This window comes from Phyllobates terribilis, unplaced genomic scaffold (genome assembly GCF_046119375.1).
Source record: "Phyllobates terribilis strain yellow unplaced genomic scaffold, ASM4611937v1 Scaffold_14__1_contigs__length_39327217, whole genome shotgun sequence".
NCBI classification, from domain to species: Eukaryota; Metazoa; Chordata; class Amphibia; order Anura; family Dendrobatidae; genus Phyllobates; species Phyllobates terribilis.
The window spans coordinates 7,312,964-7,332,946 of record NW_027362774.1 but is presented as its reverse complement, the minus strand read 5'-3'; the positions used below and the strand labels follow the sequence as shown (position 1 = coordinate 7,332,946).

Below are 19,983 nucleotides of genomic sequence, written 5' to 3'. Positions count from 1 at the left end.
AAATCCATTCAGACCCGACCTCTAAATCCATTCAGACCCGACCTCTAAATCCATTCAGACCCGACCTCTAAATCCATTCAGACCCCAAACCACTAAATCCATTTAGATCACAAAATCCATTTAGACCCCAGACCACTAAATCCATTCAGGCTCCAGACCAGACCCCTAAATCCATTCAGTCCAGACCCCTAAATCCATTTAAACCCCACACTAGTCCCCCAAATCCATTCAGGCCCCAGACCAGAACCCCTAAATCCATTCAGGCCCCAGACCAGAACCCGTAAATCCATTCAGGCCTCAGACCAGAACCCCTAAATCCATTCAGGCCCCAGACCAGAACCCCTAAATCCATTCAGGCCCCAGACCAGAACCCCTACCCTAAATCCATTCAGGCCCCAGACCAGAACCCCTAAATCCATTCAGGCCCCAGACCAGAACCCCTAAATCCATTCAGGCCCCAGACCAGAACCCCTAAATCCATTCAGGCCCCAGACCAGAACCCCTAAATCCATTCAGGCCCCAGACCAGAACCCCTAAATCCATTCAGGCCCCAGACCAGAACCCCTAAATCCATTCAGGCCCCAGACCAGAACCCTTAAATCCATTCGGGCCCCAGACCAGAACCCCTAAATCCATTCGGGCCCCAGACCAGAACCCCTAAATCCATTCAGGCCCCAGACCAGAACCCCTAAATCCATTCAGGCCCCAGACCAGAACCCCTAAATCCATTCAGACCCCTAAATCCATCCAGACCCCAGACCAGACCCCTAAATCCATTCAGACCCCAGACCTGACCCCTAAATCCATTCAGATCTGACACCAGACCCCTAAATCAATTCAGACACCTGACCACTAAATCCATTCAGACCCCACATCAGAACCCTAAATCTATTCAGATCCCAGACCAGACCCCTAAATCCATTCATACTCCACACTAGTCCATTCAGACGCCAGAACAGATCCCTTAAATCCATTCAGATCCCAGAACAGAACCCTAAATCCATTCAGACCCCACACCAGGCCCCTAAATCCATTCAGACCCCAGACCACTAAATCCATTGAGACCCCAGACCAGACCCCTAAATCCATTCAGACCTCACATCAGAACCCTAAATCCATTCATACCCCACACGAGACCACTAAATATATTCAAACCCCTTAATTCTATTCAGACCTCAGACCAGACCTATAAATCCATTTAGACCCCAGACCTCTAAATCAATTCAGACCCCAGACCAGACACCTAAGTCCATTGAGACCCTAGACCTATAAATCCAATTCAGACGCCAGACCAGACCCCTAAATCCATTCAGACGCCAGACCAGACCCCTAAATCCATTCAGACGCCAGACCAGACCCCTAAATCCATTCAGACCACAGACCCCTAAATCCATTCAGACCCGACCTCTAAATCCATTCAGACCCGACCTCTAAATCCATTCAGACCCGACCTCTAAATCCATTCAGACCCGACCTCTAAATCCATTCAGACCCGACCTCTAAATCCATTCAGACCCGACCTCTAAATCCATTCAGACCCGACCTCTAAATCCATTCAGACCCGACCTCTAAATCCATTCAGACCCGACCTCTAAATCCATTCAGACCCGACCTCTAAATCCATTCAGACCCGACCTCTAAATCCATTCAGACCCGACCTCTAAATCCATTCAGACCCGACCTCTAAATCCATTCAGACCCGACCTCTAAATCCATTCAGACCCGACCTCTAAATCCATTCAGACCCCAAACCACTAAATCCATTTAGATCACAAAATCCATTTAGACCCCAGACCACTAAATCCATTCAGGCCCCAGACCAGACCCCTAAATCCATTCAGTCCAGACCCCTAAATCCATTTAAACCCCACACTAGTCCCCCAAATCCATTCAGACCCCACACCAGACCCCTAAATCCATTCAGACAACAGACCAGAACCCCAAATCCATTCAGACCCCACACCAGACTCCTAAATCCATTCAGACCCTAGACCAGACCCCTAAATCCATTCAGACCCCAGACCAGAACCCTAAATCCATTCAGACCCCAGACCAGAGCCCTAAATCCATTCAGACCCTAGACCAGACCCCTAAATCCATTCAGACCCCAGACCAGACCCCTAAATCCATTCAGACCCCAGACCAGACCCCTAAATCTATTCAGACCCCAGAACAGACCCCTAAATCCATTCAGACCCCACACCAGACCCCTAAATTTATTCAGACCCCACACCAGACCCCTAAATGAATTCAAACCCCAGACCAGACCCCTTAAATCCATTCAGACCCCAGACCCCTAAATCCATTCAGGCCCCACATCAGAACCCTAAATCGATTCAGACACCAGACCTCTAAATCCATTCAGATCTCACACCAGAACCATAAATCCATTCAGACCCCAAGACCAGACCTCTACATCCATTCAAACCCCACACCAGACCCCTAAATCCATTCAAACCCCACACCAGACCCCTAAATCCATTCAGACCCCACACCAGACCCCTAAATCCATTGAGACCCCACACCAGACCCCTACATTTATTCAGACCCCACACCAGACCCCTAAATCCATTCAGACCCCACACCAGGCCCCTAAATCCATTCAGACCCCAGACCAGGCCCCTAAATCCATTCAGACCCCAGATCAGAACCCTAAATCCATTCAGACCCCAGACCAGAACCCTAAATCCATTCAGACCCCTGACCAGACCCCTTAAATCCATTCAGACCACAGACCTCTAAATCCATTCAGACCCCTAAATCCATTCCGACCCTAGGCAATTAAATCCATTTAGATCCCAGACCAGACCCCTAAATCCAATGAGACCCCAGACCCATAAATCTATTCAGACCCCAAAATCCATTCAGACCCAAGACCAGACCAGACCCCTAAATCCTTTCAGACCCCAGACCAGACCCTTAAATCCATTCAGACCCCAGACCAGACCCCTTAAATCCATTCAGACCCAAGACCAGACCCCTTAAATCCATTCAGAGCCAAGACCAGACCAGACCCCTAAATCTTTTCAGACCCCAGACCAGACCCTTAAATCCATTCAGACCCCAGACCAGACCTCTAAATCCATTCAGACCCCAGACCAGACCCCTTAAATCCATTCAGACCCAAGACCAGACCCCTTAAATCCATTCAGAGCCAAGACCAGACCAGACCCCTAAATCTATTCAGACCCCAGACCAGACCCTTAAATCCATTCAGACCCCAGACCAGACCTCTAAATCCATCCAGACCCCACACCACTAGATCCATTCAGGCCCCATACTAGACCCCTAAATGCATTCAGACCCCAGACCAGACCCCTAAATCTATTCAGACCCCAGACCAGACCCCTAAATCCATTCAGACCCCAGACCAGACCCCTAAATCCATTCAGACCCCAGACCAGACCCCTAAATCCATTCAGACCCTAGACCAGACCCCTAAATCCATTCAGACCCCAGACCAGACCCCTAAATCCATTCAGACCCCAGACCAGACCCCTAAATCCATTCAGACCCCAGACCAGACCCCTAAATCCATTCAGACCCCAGACCAGCAGCCCTAAATCTATTCAGACCCCAGACCAGACCCTTTAAATCCATTCACACCCCAGACCAGACCACTAAATCCATTCAGACCCTAGACCTCTAAATCCATTCAGACCCCAGAACAGAACCCTAAATCCATTCAGACCCCAGACCAGACCCCTAAATCCATTCAGACCCCAGACCAGACCTCTTAAATCCATTCAGACCCCAAGACCAGACCTCTACATCCATTCAGACCCCAGACCAGACCCCTAAATCCATCCAGACCCCAGAACAGATCCCTTAAATCCATTCAGACCCCAGAACAGACCCCTAAATCCATTCATACCGCACACCAGACCCCTAAATCCATTCATACCGCACACCAGACCCCTAAATCCATTCATACCGCACACCAGACCCCTAAATCCATTCGGACCCCAGACACCTAAATCCATTCAGACCCCAGACCAGACCCCTAAATCCATTCAGACCCCAGACCAGACCCCTAAATCCATTCAGACCCCAGACCAGACCCCTAAATCCATTCAGACCCCAGACCAGACCCCTAAATCCATTCAGACCCCAGACCAGACCCCTAAATCCATTCAGACCCCAGACAAGACCCCTAAATCCATTCAGACCCCAGACAAGACCCCTAAATCCATTCAGACCCCAGACAAGACCCCTAAATCCATTCAGACCCCAGACAAGACCCCTAAATCCATTCAGACCCCAGACAAGACCCCTAAATCCATTCAGACCGCACACCAGACCCCTAAATCCATTCAGACCCCACACCAGACCCCTAAATCCATTCAGACCCCAGACCCCTAAATCCATTCAGACCCCAGACCCCTAAATCCATTCAGACCCCACACCAGACCCCTGAATCCATTCAGACCCCACACCAGACCCCTAAATCCATTCAGACCCCACACCAGAACCCTAAATCCATTCAGACCCCACACCAGAACCCTAAATCCATTCAGACCCCAGACCAGACCCCTAAATCCATTCAGACCCTAGACCAGAACCCTAAATCCATTCCGACCCCAGGCAACTAAATCCATTGAGACCCCAGACCCATAAATCCATTCAGACCCAAGACCAGACCCTTAAATCCATTCAGACCCCAGACCAGACCCCTTAAATCCATTCAGACCCCAGACCAGACCCCTGAAATCCATTCAGACCCCAGACCAGACCCCTGAAATCCATTCAGACCTCTAAATCCATTTAGACCCCAGAACAGAACCCTAAATCCATTCAGACCTCTAAATCCATTTAGACCCCAGAACAGAACCCTAAACCCATTCAGACCCCAGACCAGACCCCTGAAATCCATTCAGACCCCTGAAATCCATTCAGACCCCAGACCTCTAAATCCATCCAGACCCCACACCACTAGATCCATTCAGGCCCCAGAACAGAACCCTGAATCCATTCAGACCTCTAAATCCATTTAGACCCCAGAACAGAACCCTAAATCCATTCAGACCCCAGACCAGACCTCTTAAATCAATTCAGACCCCAGAACAGACCCCTAAATCCATTCAGACCCCACACTAGTCCCCTAAGTCCATTCCGACCCCAGAACAGATCCCTTAAATCCATTCCGACCCCAGAACAGAACCCTAAATCCATTCAGACCGCACACCAGACCCCTAAATCCATTCAGACCCCACACCAGACCCCTAAATCCATTCAGACCCCAGACCAGACCCCTAAATCCATTCAGACCCCAGACCAGACCCCTAAATCCATTCAGACCCCAGACCAGACCCCTAAATCCATTCAGACCCCAGACCAGACCCCTAAATCCATTCAGACCCCAGACCAGACCCCTAAATCCATTCAGACCCCAGACCAGACCCCTAAATCCATTGAGACCTCAGACCAGACCCCTAAATCCATTGAGACCTCAGACCAGACCCCTAAATCCATTCAGACCCCAGACCAGACCCCTAAATCCATTCAGACCTTAGACCAGACCCCTAAATCCATTCAGACTCCACATCAGAACCCTAAATCCATTCAGACCGCACACCAGACTCCTAAATCCATTCAGACCCCAGACCAGACCCCTAAATCCATTCAGACCCCTAAATCCATTCAGACCCCAGACCAGACCCCTTAAATCCATTCAGACCCCTGAAATCCATCCAGACCCCACACCACTAGATCCATTCAGGCCCCAGAACAGAACCCTAAATCCATTCAGACCCCAGACCTCTAAATCCATTCAGACCCCACACTAGTCCCTTAGATCCATTCCGACCCCAGAACAGATTCCTTAAATCCATTCCGACCCCAGAACAGAACCCTAAATCCATTCAGACCCCACACCAGACCCCTAAATCCAATCAGACCCCACACCAGACCCCTAAATCCATTCAGACCCCACACCAGACCCCTAAATCCATTCAGACCCCCCACCAGACCCCTAAATCCATTCAGACCCCCCACCAGACCCCTAAATCCAATCAGACCCCACACCAGACCCCTAAATCCAATCAGACCCCACACCAGAAGCCCTAAATCCATTCAGACCCCAGACCAGACCCCTAAATCCATTCAGACCCCAGACCAGACCCTTAAATCCATTCAGACCCCACACCAGACCCCTAAATTTATTTAGACCCCACACCAGACCCCTAAATCCATTCAAACGCCAGACCAGAACCCTAAATCGATTCAGACACCAGACCAGACCCCTAAATCCATTCAGACCCCAGAACAGACCCCTAAATCCATTCAGACCCCAAGTCCAGACCTCTACATCCATTCAGACCCCAAGTCCAGACCCCTAAATCCATTCAGACCCCAGACCAGAAGCCCTGAATCCATTCAGACCCCAGACCAGACCCCTAAATCCATTCAGACCCCTCACCAGACCCCTAAATTTATTCAGACCCCACACCAGACCCCTAAATCCATTCAGACCCCACACCAGACCCCTAAATCCATTCAGACCCCACACCAGACCCCTAAATCCATTCAGACCCCAGAACAGACCCCTAAATCCATTCAGACCCCAGACCACAGTCAGACTTCGCCATCTTTCTTTCTGTCGCACAAACTTACAGTGGGGCCCGTAGAATTCTATGGCACTGTGCAATTTGTTCTGCGCAATAATCTTGTGCACCAGCCCCCGGCTGTACGATTACACTAGACACGAGACCCCACAACTCGTGCGAGAGTCATCTGAGCTCCCACAATGCACTGCACACTGTGAAGATCGGTGAAAGCAGCCAAGACCGAAGGAGGGAAACATCATGGACAGAATCACTGACACTTATCGCTTGCATAAAACATTACATATAGCAATAGTACAAGCGAATATAAGAAACACCATAATCTATCACATCAGAGAAATCTGATGAGTAACCTCTCTAATTTCTGAACGCAACACTGCTAAGATGTGTTCAAGACAAGATGGACAGCCGCTCACTGAGGGATCAGATTACAGCTGCCTATTTAAGTCTATGGACAGGGGTGAGGAAGGAGAAGCAGAGGAAGAGAAAGATAAAAGAGAGATGGGGGATGCTGCTTTCTATTAAAAATCCAACTCCAGAGCTGGATTCACAGCTACACTGCATGGTGCTTCTGTATAATGTTATCCATGCTGCTGCTCCTAAAAAACTTGCTAAATAGAGACAGGAAAGCAGGAATCATTCATTTCTGTATGTCCTGTATCTCCACTCACCAGCTCAGAGACAACTAGAAATTAGAGGCAGAGGCTACAGAGGGGAAAGCCTGATGAAAATAAAGGATACAAGTCATGATCATGTTTGGAATTAATGGCGCTATATAAGTGAGTAAAATAAATAAATAGAATGACCAGAAATAAGAGAAAAGGTGGCACTCACCGTCCCTTTAAAAGTCCTTTATTCAGTGATGTTTAAAACATGATGGACAGAGAATGATGTGAACACTTGTTGGAAATAAGTGTTAGTCCTTACAAACAAGAGTTGGAATAAGAGGCAGAGAGAGACAAAGATGGGGGATGCCGCTTTCTATTAAATTTCACTCCGGAGCTGGATTCACAGCTACACTGCTCAGTGCTTCTGTATAATCCATGGAATGGGCATGAAAATTACTTCCAAATATTGTTCTTGATGGACCCAAATCCAAGATCAACCACGGACAGTTAGTGGTGGAGTTCACATACTTATGGAGCGTGAGCTTTCTCCTCCTCGCTTATGTTCTGCATCACAGCCATCCCCATCCTATGCCATGCCTGTCCACCAAACCCAGATTGATAATGCTCAAAGGGGGGGGGGGGTATCATGAAAAATCAGACAACTCCTTAAAGTTCCTTAAAGGGGATTGTTATTTCTTTAAGTGCACTTTTATTGTGTCTGTGGGCAACCCCCTTCCTTCGCTCAGTCCGCAGTCGTTCACGTGCACTAAACTGACTGAAAGAGTGGATCTCTCCTGGGGCGCAGGACGGCGATCGGCGGCATTCACGGAGAGAGAGACCTTCTCATGGGCTGTGTTTTCTTTCCCGTCTGGTGCACTAATTCCAGCCATTGTTCTACCCTATTAAGGACACCGCGAGACTGGCATGTCAGCGCCGATAACCTGCTAAAAACGCCACCAGGCGCTTCCTATCTGACGCCCCCCCCCCCCCCATTCCCACTTATCCATTAAAATTTCTAATTAAGGGACATTAATGCAAAAATAATCCCAAACTGGTCAGAAGGCAACTCTTATTTTTGGATTTTTTTTTTTCCAAGTTAAAAGCACTCGGGGCTTTTCAGTATCGCCTCTCCTTAATTAACATTGCAAAAAAAAAAAAAACCTAAGCGTTAATAATATCTGGCAGCGGAAAGCGCTCCCAAAAATACACCCGACACTGCAATCATCTCCATAAAGACACAGCTGATTTTTTTTTTTTTTTTTTTTTTTTTAAACCCCCCCTTTGTTTTTTTTTTCCTTTTTTTAAACCCCCCCTTTTTGTTTCCCAGCTGTTGCTGAACGGGTTACAAAAAAAAGAAGATGGCATTAACAAAATGAAAATTACGGTGTAAACAGTTCATAAAATCTCACAGCCCTGATGTCGCTCTAGATCATTAAATTTCTGCAACAATTAGACCTTTTCTCACGGCGGCAAATTGGACCGGTTGCCATGGCAAATCTGAGCCCTTAAGTCATATATCTTTGATTGCAGAAAGGTCAGACTCAGACAGCCTAATAACTCAAGAAGCTGTTTGACAGATTTCATCGGTGCATGGTCACATAACAGCACAAAACTGTGTCGGCAGTTGTTAAAAGCGGAGGGTCAGGGAAAAGGTTGAGGTTGTGGAATGTTTTTGCTTCACTGAACCCGGCGAGATAATGTGTCTAACCAGCTTTAGATCTAAAGAACATTATTTTAGGTAGGAGGTCAAATCAATAACTTTTTTTTTTTTTTCTTTTTTCCTCCTTTACTCCCCCCCCCCCCCCCCATCCCGTCTTCCTCCTCCTTTACTCAAGACAACTGCACAATATTAAAGCAGGGAAAGAAAAAAAGGCCAGCGGCTTATTCATCAGCATTTATTATTATATATTCGGTTTATTTTACAAGCCCAATTTCAACCCCCCAAAACAATATCCTTCATTTTTAATTTCTTATTTTTGTAACAGTTTCCTCGGGGGACTGACCATTTATAGAGAAGAGGCGGGGCATTTTATTCATGCCCCTCCCAAGTTTTCATTTGTTTATTTATGGGAATGTGTCAAAAGGAAAATAACCTGTTGCTTAAATTAGGTTTTGAGGTACATGTAGTTTTAAAACCTTTTTTGGCAATTTTATTGCAGGAATACAATGACTGATAACATAGGATCCACCATTCACAATAGGTGATGTCACAGCTCACCTCCTCCTCCTCCTGTACAATGACTGATAACACCTCTATATACAGTAGATAAAGGATCCACCATTCACAATAGGTGATATCACAGCTCACCTCCTCCTCTTGTGCAATGACTGATAACACCTCTATATACAGTAAATAACACAGGATTCACCATTTACAATAGATGATGTCACAGCGCACCTCCTCCTCCCGTATACAATGACTGATAACACGTCTATATACAGTAGATACCGCAGGATCCACCACTCACAATAGGTGATGTCACAGCTCACCTCCTCCTCCTCCTCCTGTACCATGACTGATAACACCTCTATATACAGTACATAACACAGGATCCACCATTCACAATATATGATGTCACAGCTCACCTCCTCCTCCTCCTGTACAATGACTGATAACACCTCTATATACAGTAGATAACACAGGATCCACCATTCACAATATATGATGTTACAGCTCACCTCCTCCTCCTCCTGTACAATGACTGATATCTCTATATACAGTAGATAACAGGATCCACCATTCACAATAGGTGATGTCACAGCTCACCTCCTCCTCCTCCTGTACAATGACTGATATCTCTATATACAGTAGATAACAGGATCCACCATTCACAATAGGTGATGTCACAGCTCACCTCCTCCTCCTGTACAATGACTGATATCTCTATATACAGTAGATAACAGGATCCACCATTCACAATAGGTGATGTCACAGCTCACCTCCTCCTCCTGTGCAATGACTGATAACACCTCTATATACAGTAGATACCGCAGGATCCACCACTCACAATAGGTGATGTCACAGCTCACCTCCTCCTCCTCCTGTACAATGACTGATAACACCTCTATATACAGCAGCTAACACAGGATCCACCATTCACAATATATGATGTCACAGCTCACCTCCTCCTCCTCCTGTACAATGACTGATATCTATATACAGTAGATAACAGGATCCACCATTCACAATAGGTGATATCACAGCTCACCTCCTCCTCCTGTACAATGACTGATAACACCTCTATATACAGTAGATAACACAGGATCCACCATTCACAATATATGATGTCACAGCTCACCTCCTCCTCCTCCTGTACAATGACTGATATCTCTATATACAGTAGATAACAGGATCCACCATTCACAATAGGTGATATCACAGCTCACCTCCTCCTCCTGTACAATGAATGATAACACCTCTATATATAGTAGATAGCACAGGATCTACCATTCACAATAGGTGATGTCACAGCTCACCTCCTCCTCCTGTACAATGACTGATAACACCTCTATATACAGTAGATACCACAGGATCCACCATTCACATTAGGTGATGTCACAGCTCACCTCCTCCTCCTGTACAATGACGGATAACACCTCTATATACAGTAGATAACACAGGATCCACCACTCACAATAAGTGATGTCACAGCTCACCTCCTCCTCCTGTACAATAATAATAATTTAATAATAATTTTTATTTATATAGCGCCAACATATTCCGCAGCACTTTACAATTAAGCGGGGACATGTACAAACAATAAATTCAATACAAGGTGAGACAGTTTAACAGTTACATCAGGAGTGAGGTCCCTGCTCGCAAGCTTACAATCTACATGGAAATGGGGGGACACAATAGGTGGAAAGTGCTTGTTATTTCAGGTCTGGCAATCATAATAAGTCGGGATTATCATATAAAGCTGTATGATCCGGTCATCAGCCTGTATGTTAAAGTGCAATACTCAATTACCGAGTGCAGTTATCGAGTGCATGGAGGGTGTAGAAACAGATGAACAGTAGGGTGCAGATTCTGAATAGTATTTAGGAGGGAACAGGGGAAAGTTAGTTCACTGGGTATTTGAGATGGCAGGCTTGTTTAAAGAGATGGGTTTTTAAAGCGCGCTTGAAGACATCGGGGCTAGGCATCAATCGGATCGTCTGGGGTAGAGCATTCCAGAGAACTGGTGCAGCACGAGAGAAGTCTTGGAGACGGAGGTGTGAGGTTCGGATTATGGGGGATGTTAGCCTTAGGTCATTTGTGGAACGGAGGGCACGTGTAGGACGATAGACTGAGATGAGAGAGGAGATATAAGGTGGTGCAGAACTGTAGAGAGCTTTGTGGGTGAGAGCAATGAGTTTATATTGGACCCTGTAGTGAATGGGTAACCAGTGTAATGACTGGCACAAGGTGGAGGCATCGGTGAAGCGGCTGGACATAAATACGACCCTGGCTGCCGCATTCAGGACAGATTGGAGAGGGGAAATTTTGGTAAGAGGGAGACCGATCAGAAGAGAGTTGCAGTAGTCCAGACGAGAGTGAATAAGAGCGACAGTAAGAGTTTTAGCAGTTTCCAAAGTGAGAAAAGGTCGGATTCTGGAGATGTTTTTAAGATGCAGGTGACAGGAGCGAGTGAGTGATCGGATATAGGGAGTAAAGGAAAGGTTAGTGTCGAATATGACCCCAAGGCAGCGGGCGTGCTGCTTGGGAGTTATGGTTGACCCCTCCAAGGTAATTTCGATATTAGGTAGAGTTAGGTTACTAGAGGGGGGAAACACAAGAAGTTCAGTTTTGGAGAGATTCAATTTGAGATAGAGGGAGGACATGATGCTAGACACAGCAGATAAACAATCCTTGGTGTTTTGTATTAGGGTAGGGGTGATGTCAGGGGAAGAAGTGTATAGTTGGGTGTCGTCAGCATAGAGATGATACTGAAACCCAAATCTGCTGATTGTTTGTCCAATAGGGGCAGTGTATAGAGAGAAGAGGAGGGGGCCTAGGACTGAGCCCTGCGGAACCCCGATAGTAAGGGGATGAGGAGGGGAAGAGGAGCCGGCAAAAGATACAGTGAAGGAGCGGTCAGAGAGGTAGGAGGAGAACCAGGAGAGAACGGTTTCCTTGAGGCCTATAGAGCGGAGCATAGTGAGGAGGAGCTGGTGATCCACAGTGTCGAATGCTGCAGAGAGATCCAGCAGATCAGCAGGGAGCAGTGACCTTTGGATTTAGCTGTTAGTAGATCGTTAGAGACTTTAGTGAGGGCAGTTTCAGTGGAGTGTAAGGAGCGGAAACCAGATTGTAGAGGGTCGAGGAGAGAGTTATCTGAGAGATAGCGGATTAGACGGGAGTGGACCAAGCGTTCCAGGAGTTTAGAGATGAAAGGAAGATTAGAGACAGGTCTGTAGTTAGCAGTGCAGCTCTGGTCCAGGGATGGCTTTTTAAGTAAAGGGGTTATGATGGCGTGTTTAAATGAGGAGGGAAAGATACCTGAAGAAAGAGAGAGGTTAAATATTTTAGTCAGGTGAGTGGTGACCACCGGTGAGAGGGACTGCAGGAGATGTGAAGGAATGAGGTCACTGTTGCAGGTTGTAGGCCGAGAAGAAGCGAGGAGCTGGGTAACCTCTTCTTCTGTGACAGGCTCAAAGATGGCTAGTGAGCTTGAAGTGCGGTAGGGAAGGGGATCCAGGCACTGAGGAGATTGGGCTGAGATGTCCTGATGGATGTGGTTGATTTTTTCCAAGAAATAAGTGGCCAGATCCTCACTGCTGAGGTTGGTGGTGGGGGCCTGTGCTTTAGGTTTCAGGAGGGAGTTTAAGGTTTCGAAAAGTCGTTTTGGGTTGTTGGACATTGAAGTGATGAGGGTGGTGAAGTAGGATTGTTTGGCCAGATGAAGGGCAGAGTTATAGGTTTTGAGCATGAATTTATAGTGGATGAAGTCTTCTGCTAAAAGAGATTTTCTCCACTGACGCTCAGCACACCTCGAGCAACGTTGAAGAAAGCGTGTTTGCATTGTATGCCAGGGCTGCCGTTGTCTGTGTCGGATCTTTCTGCGAGTAGAAGGAGCTGCTTCATCTAGGACGCTCTTCAGTGTATTGTTGTAGTGTGACAATGCCAAGTCTGGACAGGAGAAGGAGGAGATGGAGGCTAAAGATGTGTGGAGATTGTCCATAAGCTGCTGGGTATTAATGGTACGTGTATTCCTATAAGTGTGGTAAGTGGGGGTGTCCCGGGTGAGGAGACAGTTCTTAACAGAGAAGGAGAGAAGGTTGTGGTCAGAGAGCGGGAGAGGGAAGTTGGTAAAGTCATCCAGCAAGCAGAGACTGGAAAAAAACAGGTCCAGAGTGTTCCCGTCTTCATGGGTAGGAGAATTCGTAAACTGTGAGAGACGGAATGAAGAAGTTAGAGAAAGTAGATGAGAGGCAGATTGGGAGAGGGGGTCATCGATGGGGATGTTAAAGTCGCCCATGATGAGGGTGGGGATGTCACAGGATAGAAAGTGAGGAAGCCAGGTGGCAAAGTGATCCAAGAACTGGCGGGCGGAGCCTGGAGGGCGATACACAACTGCCACTCGCAGGGAGAAGGGTTTAAAGAGTCTGATGGTGTGGACTTCAAAGGAAGGAAACATAAGTGAGGGAACCGAGGGGATGACCTGGAAAGCACATTGTGAGGAAAGGAGCAGACCAACACCTCCACCCTGTCTGTTGCCATGTCTGGCGGTATGTGAAAATTTCAGCCCACCAAACGAGAGAGCAGCAGCAGCGGTGGTGTCTAGCTGCTGAATCCAGGTTTCTGTGATAGCCAGAAGGTTAAGAGAATTAGAGAGGAAAAAATCATGGATGTAAGTTAGTTTGTTACACACAGACCGTGCGTGCCAGAGAGCGCAATGGAAATCAATAGGAGAGGGCATGCACAATGACTGATAACACCTCTATATACAGTAGATACCACAGGATCCACCACTCACAATAGGTGATGTCACAGCTCACCTCCTCCTCCTCCTGTACAATGAGTGATAGTACAGAATCCACCATTCACAATAGGTGATATCACAAAAATAAATGGCCTTGGGAGACGTCTTTAAAATTCACATCTGGTTGGACTGGGGATGTGGCGGGGACGGAGGATCGCGGTGGACGGTGAGATTAAATCACCGCTCGGAGGCTTTTGGATCATGTAGCGTGTGATGGGTGTAGTGGTACATTATCACAAGGTAAGGGGGCTGTCACTTCCCTTCCGCCATGGCGCGGCGATGTCCTTGGACTTTTGATGAACTGTTAAGTCCCCATACACACTAACATTTTTTACATCCAACATCTACAGATGCAGGATTATCAGATATTCTGGATTACTGGACGGCCAATAACCCAATTATTACAGAACCCTCTAAACTCTCATTTTCTTCTTTTCTCCTCTGCTTGCTCTGTGATTGCAGCAAGTGCCGGATTATCAGATTTTTCTGGATTAAGGAGCTTTACCGATTTTTTGTTTGCGATTAATTTTTCCTTTTTTTTTTTTTTTTTTTTTCTTCCTAAATCAATAAAAATTAGAATCTCCGGCAATTTCCATAGTTGCTGCGCTCCCGTCCCCCTCCCGCCTCGCCGTGAGGATCGATACTGGAGCAGCGGAGGCCTCGGCCTGCGCTAAACTGGGAGGTTGTTATCCGGCGGTCTGGTGGCCGCGCGCTGCAGCTGACAGATGTTTAGCATTACCATTTAACCCCATCCCTGCTGGAGCGGCTCGCCGGCGGAAGGGGGGGAGGGCAGTGTATATTCATGCATAAGGGTTAGACGGCCGGGAAGGGGTCTGCACTGATCCCCAGGGTAATATTGTCACGTCCCCGTATTTTGGTCTCCAATTAGCAGAACGCGGTGGAACGGTGCAAGGTCGTCTCGTTACGCGTCCTCCGCCATCCGGAAGCCGCTGAAGAGTCATCTGCGATTCTCGAGATCAAACCACAAGTGTCTGGCAGCAGCTGGGAATTCTCGTGAGCGTCGAGTGTGGATATTAGTGCGGCGAGGCTTTAGTGAGACGTTGAAAAGAGCGCTCGACGAGGGAGAATATCGCTATGAGCTCTCGAAAAAAAAACGCGCGGGACGAGATGGGGGTTAACCGCACAAATACCGTGATTATCGGGGCTATCCGTAGTAATGAAGCAGCGTGCATCGAAAAGCAACATGGCAATTTTCGGATGCAGAAATCCACATCAGATGCTCCGTGGAAAAAACAACGCAGGACTTGGGCACGGAACGCTATTGTTTCTTGAAGATTCTGTGCGCAAAATCCAGCAGATCTGTGCAGATTAACATAGCAAATCTGTAACACACGTCTTGAGATTGAAGGTGCATAAGTATAAGCGCCCGGTCTGCATGCTCTCCGAGTTTGGAGCGCAGTAAATGCCGGACAGACACAAGGGTTTTGGCTGCTCAAGAAAGACAAGTTGCGCGGCGGAGGTTTACTGGCGCATTCTACTTCTTCTGCAGTGACATTGCTGGTGGGGGGGCTGTCCTGACTCATACTGTGCACATGGATCAAAACATTATTATCCAATTAGAAGGAGCGTTATTTGTAAATGGTGTCATCAGCGCCGCCTATAGGCAAGGAGGAGACACTGCGCCCCCAGCTGTGGAAACTTTCCACATTTAGAAAGTAACTTTTGAGGTCGCTGATAGTTGTGCTGCACAGTCGAATGTTGAGGAAAGAGTTTGTTCTTTGGCACATGGTGTGGAGATATGATTGCCGTTCAGGAACCTTGGAAAGCTGGAACAGACAGAACTAAGCAAAGGCCAAGTAGGATTTATTATCTTCCTGGGTGACAACCACCATATCCACCACCCAACCGTCCCGACAGCTCTGAATGGCAAAGCTGCCCGAAACTGCATCCTCCAAATAGTCCCAAGATAACAGCGACCATACTGGTGGTCACTCTGCTTTTTTCATTTTCACCAGTTTTCCCATCTGCAGGTTCTGTCTCTAATTCTCAGTTGTCTCTGAGCTAGTGGGTGGAGACGAGCTGCTGTGATGTCTCCCATACACAGCACACAAAGACATTAGGGATTCACACTTACTTTTCTCTACATAGCACATGTTCAGAAGTAACATGAGGGTACCATTATACAATAGTACTGAGCAGTGTAGCTGTAAATCCTTCAATTGGGCTGAGAAACACTTGTAATAAAGCAGCAACATGGAGAACATTATACAGCAGTATTAAGAAGTGTAGCTGTGAATTCAGCATTGGGGGTGAGAAAAGACACTTACTACAAAGCAGCAGCATGGAGGACATATTATACAACAGTATTAAGCAGTGTAGCTGTGAATTCAGCATTGGGGGTGAGAAAAGACACTACAATGCAGCAGCATGGGGGACATATTATACAACAGTATTAAGCAGTGTAGCTGTGAATTCAGCATTGGGGGTGAAAAACACACTTGCAACAAAGCAACATGGAGCACATTATATAGTGATACTAAGCAGTGTAGCTGTGAATCCAGCACTGGAGGGACAGAAACACCAGCAATAAAGCAGCAGCATCGAACACATTATACAGCAATACTGAGCATTACAGTTGTGAATATAGCATTGGGGTGAGAAAAGACATGCTACAAAGCAGTAGCAGGGAGGATATTATACAGTAATTCTGAGCAGTGTAGCTGTGAATTCTGCATTGGGGGTGAGAAATGGAACGTGCTACAAAGCAGCAGCATGAAGGACACATTATACAGCAGTACTGACCAGTGTAGCTGTGAATCCAGCACTTGGCTGATTAACACTTACAATAAAGCAGCAACATGGAGCACATTATATAGTGTTACTAAGCAGTGTAGCTGTGAATCCAGCACTGGGGGTGAGAAACACCTGCAAATAAAGCACATTATACAGCAGTACTGAGCAGTATAGCTGTGAATTTAGCATTGGGCTGAGAAAAGACATGCTACAAAGCAGTAGAAGGGAAGACATTATACTGTAGTTCTAAGCAGTATAGCTGTGAATCCAGCAATGGGGTGAGAAACTTTTGCTTTAAATTAGCAGCATGAAAGACATACAGCAGTTCTACGCAGTGTAGCTTTAAATCCAGTACTGGGGTGAGAAACACTTGCAATAAAGCATCAGCAAAGAGGATATTATACAGCAGTACTGAGCAGTGTAGCTACGAATTCAGCATCAGTGTGAGACAAAAACACTTAGTAGAAAGCATAAGCATGGAGGATATTATGTAGCAGTAGTGACCAATTTAGCTGTGAATCCAGCACTGGAGGTGAGAAAACACCTGCAATAAAGCAGCTGCATGGAGCACATTATACAAAAGTACTGAGCAGTAAAGCTGTGAATCCAGCATTGGCGTGAGAAAAAAAAAGATGCTACAAAAGCAGTAGCAGGGAGGACATTATACAGTACTTCCAGCAGTGAAGCTGTGAATCCAGCAACGGGGGGTGAGAAACACTTCCATAAAAGCAGCAGCATGGAGGACATTATACAGCAGTGTAGCTTGGAATACAGCACCAAAGTGGGACAAAAACACTTACTAGAAAGCATGAGAAATGAGGACATTATATAGCAGTAGTGAGCAATGTAGCTGTGAATTCAGCATTGTGAGGAGAAAAGCCACTTGCTAAAAAGCAGCAGCAGGGAGGACATTACACAGTACTACTGTGCAGTGTAGTTGGGAATCCAGCAACACAAAGGACATTATACAAAAGTACTGAGTACTGTGCTGTAAATTCAGCATTGGGGTGAGATAAGACACTTGCTATACAGCAGCAGCATGGAGAACATAATACAGCAGTACCGAGCAGTGTAGTAGTGAATCCAGCAGAGGGGGTGAGAAACAGTTGCTATACAGCAGCAGCATGGAGGACATTACACAGCAGTACCGAGCAGTGTAGTAGTGAATCCAGCAGTGGGGGTGAGAAACAGTTGCTATACAGCAGCAGCATGGAGGACATTATACAGCAGTGCTGAGCAGTGTAGTAGTGAATCCAGCAGTGGGGGTGAGAAACACTTGCTTTAAATCAGCAACACAAAAGACATTATACAGGGTGGGCCATTTATATGGGTACAACTTAATAAAATTAGACTTATCTTTGGGGTCATCTGAAGGCAATTGTCTATGCTGTGAAGATACGAGATGTGCAGCATCTGAAACAACGGATCCTGGAAGCCGGTGCTAGCATTTCTTCTGCGGTGTTGCTATCAGTGTGTCAAGAGTGGGAGAAGAGGGCGGCATTGACAACCCAACACAATGGGCAGCTCTTTGAACACATTTTATAAGTGGTCATAAACTTGTAAAAAACTCATGAAAGAACAAAGTTATGTTAAAACCAAGCACACCATTGTTTTTCTTATGAAATTCTCAATAAGTTTGATGTGTCACATGACCCTATTCCCATTGAAAAAACATAAAGTTGGATCCAAAATGGCCACCATGGTCACCACCAATCTGGAAAAGTTTTCAAATTAGTTGTGAAACTTTATCTTAAGTCGTTGAAAACACGTTTCGGTCGCTGCCTAAACACACAACTGAAAAGTTTCCCAATGTCCCATTCCCGCATCAGGGGGATTATTTCTATTCTATTGGATTATGATGAATTACAGAATAATTCGCCCTTGACTCTGTAAAGAGCCGGTAGAAGCTGATTTCAAAGAGGACCTGAAACGCGCCAGTCCCCGATTTCCCTTCCAAATGACTCTGGTTTGTGTCTTGTATCAATCACTGACGCGCGCAGCCCTTACTTCAATAATCCTGATCATTTGCTCTCGTTCGCCCCCTCCCCCATCCCTTCTTGCAATGATTTCTTTTCTTATGCTAAGCAGCCCTGAACACTTTTTTTTTTTCCTCGTTGCGTCGGGATATTTCTGCCGCATTATTGCTATTTTTGGGCGAGTAAAAAATCAAAGTCTTTATACTTTAATGGCTTTAATACGTGCAACGCGTTTTGGAAAGCAGCACAATGGAAAGGAGGTAATTAGGACCCCCCCCCCCCCTTCTCATCACCCCCCATAAGTTTATTATTGCCAGGCAAGAAAAAAAAAAAAAGTCAGACAATGCCGAGATATTCGCACTTGTCTTCCAGATAGACCTTAAGGTGCCAGGACGCCTGAAGTTGGAGCTTCAAGGCGGAAACGCTGCAAATAACCCCGATATGACATCCTGACACTGCCAGCGGAGGGCGCCGGCTTGGCTCTGCAAGGAAATATCACCTCTGCAAGACAGAACCTCCATGCTGATGGTTTCCAAGTCATGGAAGCTCAATATTCAGCATCCGTTTGGCCTCATCCGGTCACCGAACCCTCCGACTTTAGGAGAGCTGGGTGACCGCGAAGCTGCTCCGCTCCAGGATAGTTAAGAGTGGATGCAATTGTACCAAAGCCTCAGCTGAGAGAAGTGTCAGATCTTGAGGTTTCCTCCCCTAGGTATAATCCAAAATGTTCCATTCGCTGACAGCAAGCAGCGGTACGTTTGGGGTCGAGTGATATCTGACAGCAGGATGAGAAGTGGCGCCAAGGAGACATTTCCACCCCAGGAGGATTCTGAGCCGTGAGTCGTTCATCGCAGCGGAGAAGCCGCGTGAATGGCGGAGGGAGGCGCCGGGGGGACTACGCTGCAGAACGGCTCCGATCGCTCTAACCTGAGGGTCCCCCGAGGCAACTGCAGCAAATCCCTCCGGAAACGCAGCTAAGTATCATATTCTATTATAAAGTAACGCAGCTCTAATCAATTGTGCTGTGAAAATGTCAGAAGCGCTGAGAGTGGCGGCGGCGGGGGTGCTGAGCGCGCACGTCCTCCTCACTCTGCGGGAGCGCCACGTCCTCAGTGCC

The 19,983-nt window shown here is 46.9% G+C and overlaps 1 protein-coding gene and 1 pseudogene across 2 annotated transcripts in view; both read right to left on the bottom strand.

Annotated features, from left to right (window-relative positions):
- Nucleotides 1-19,983, bottom strand: part of URI1 (URI1 prefoldin like chaperone) — an 89,853-nt gene that overhangs the window by 52,369 nt on the left and 17,501 nt on the right. The gene's annotated exons all lie outside the window — the stretch shown is intronic.
- LOC141175733 (uncharacterized) lies at nt 8,991-18,864 on the bottom strand (annotated as a pseudogene).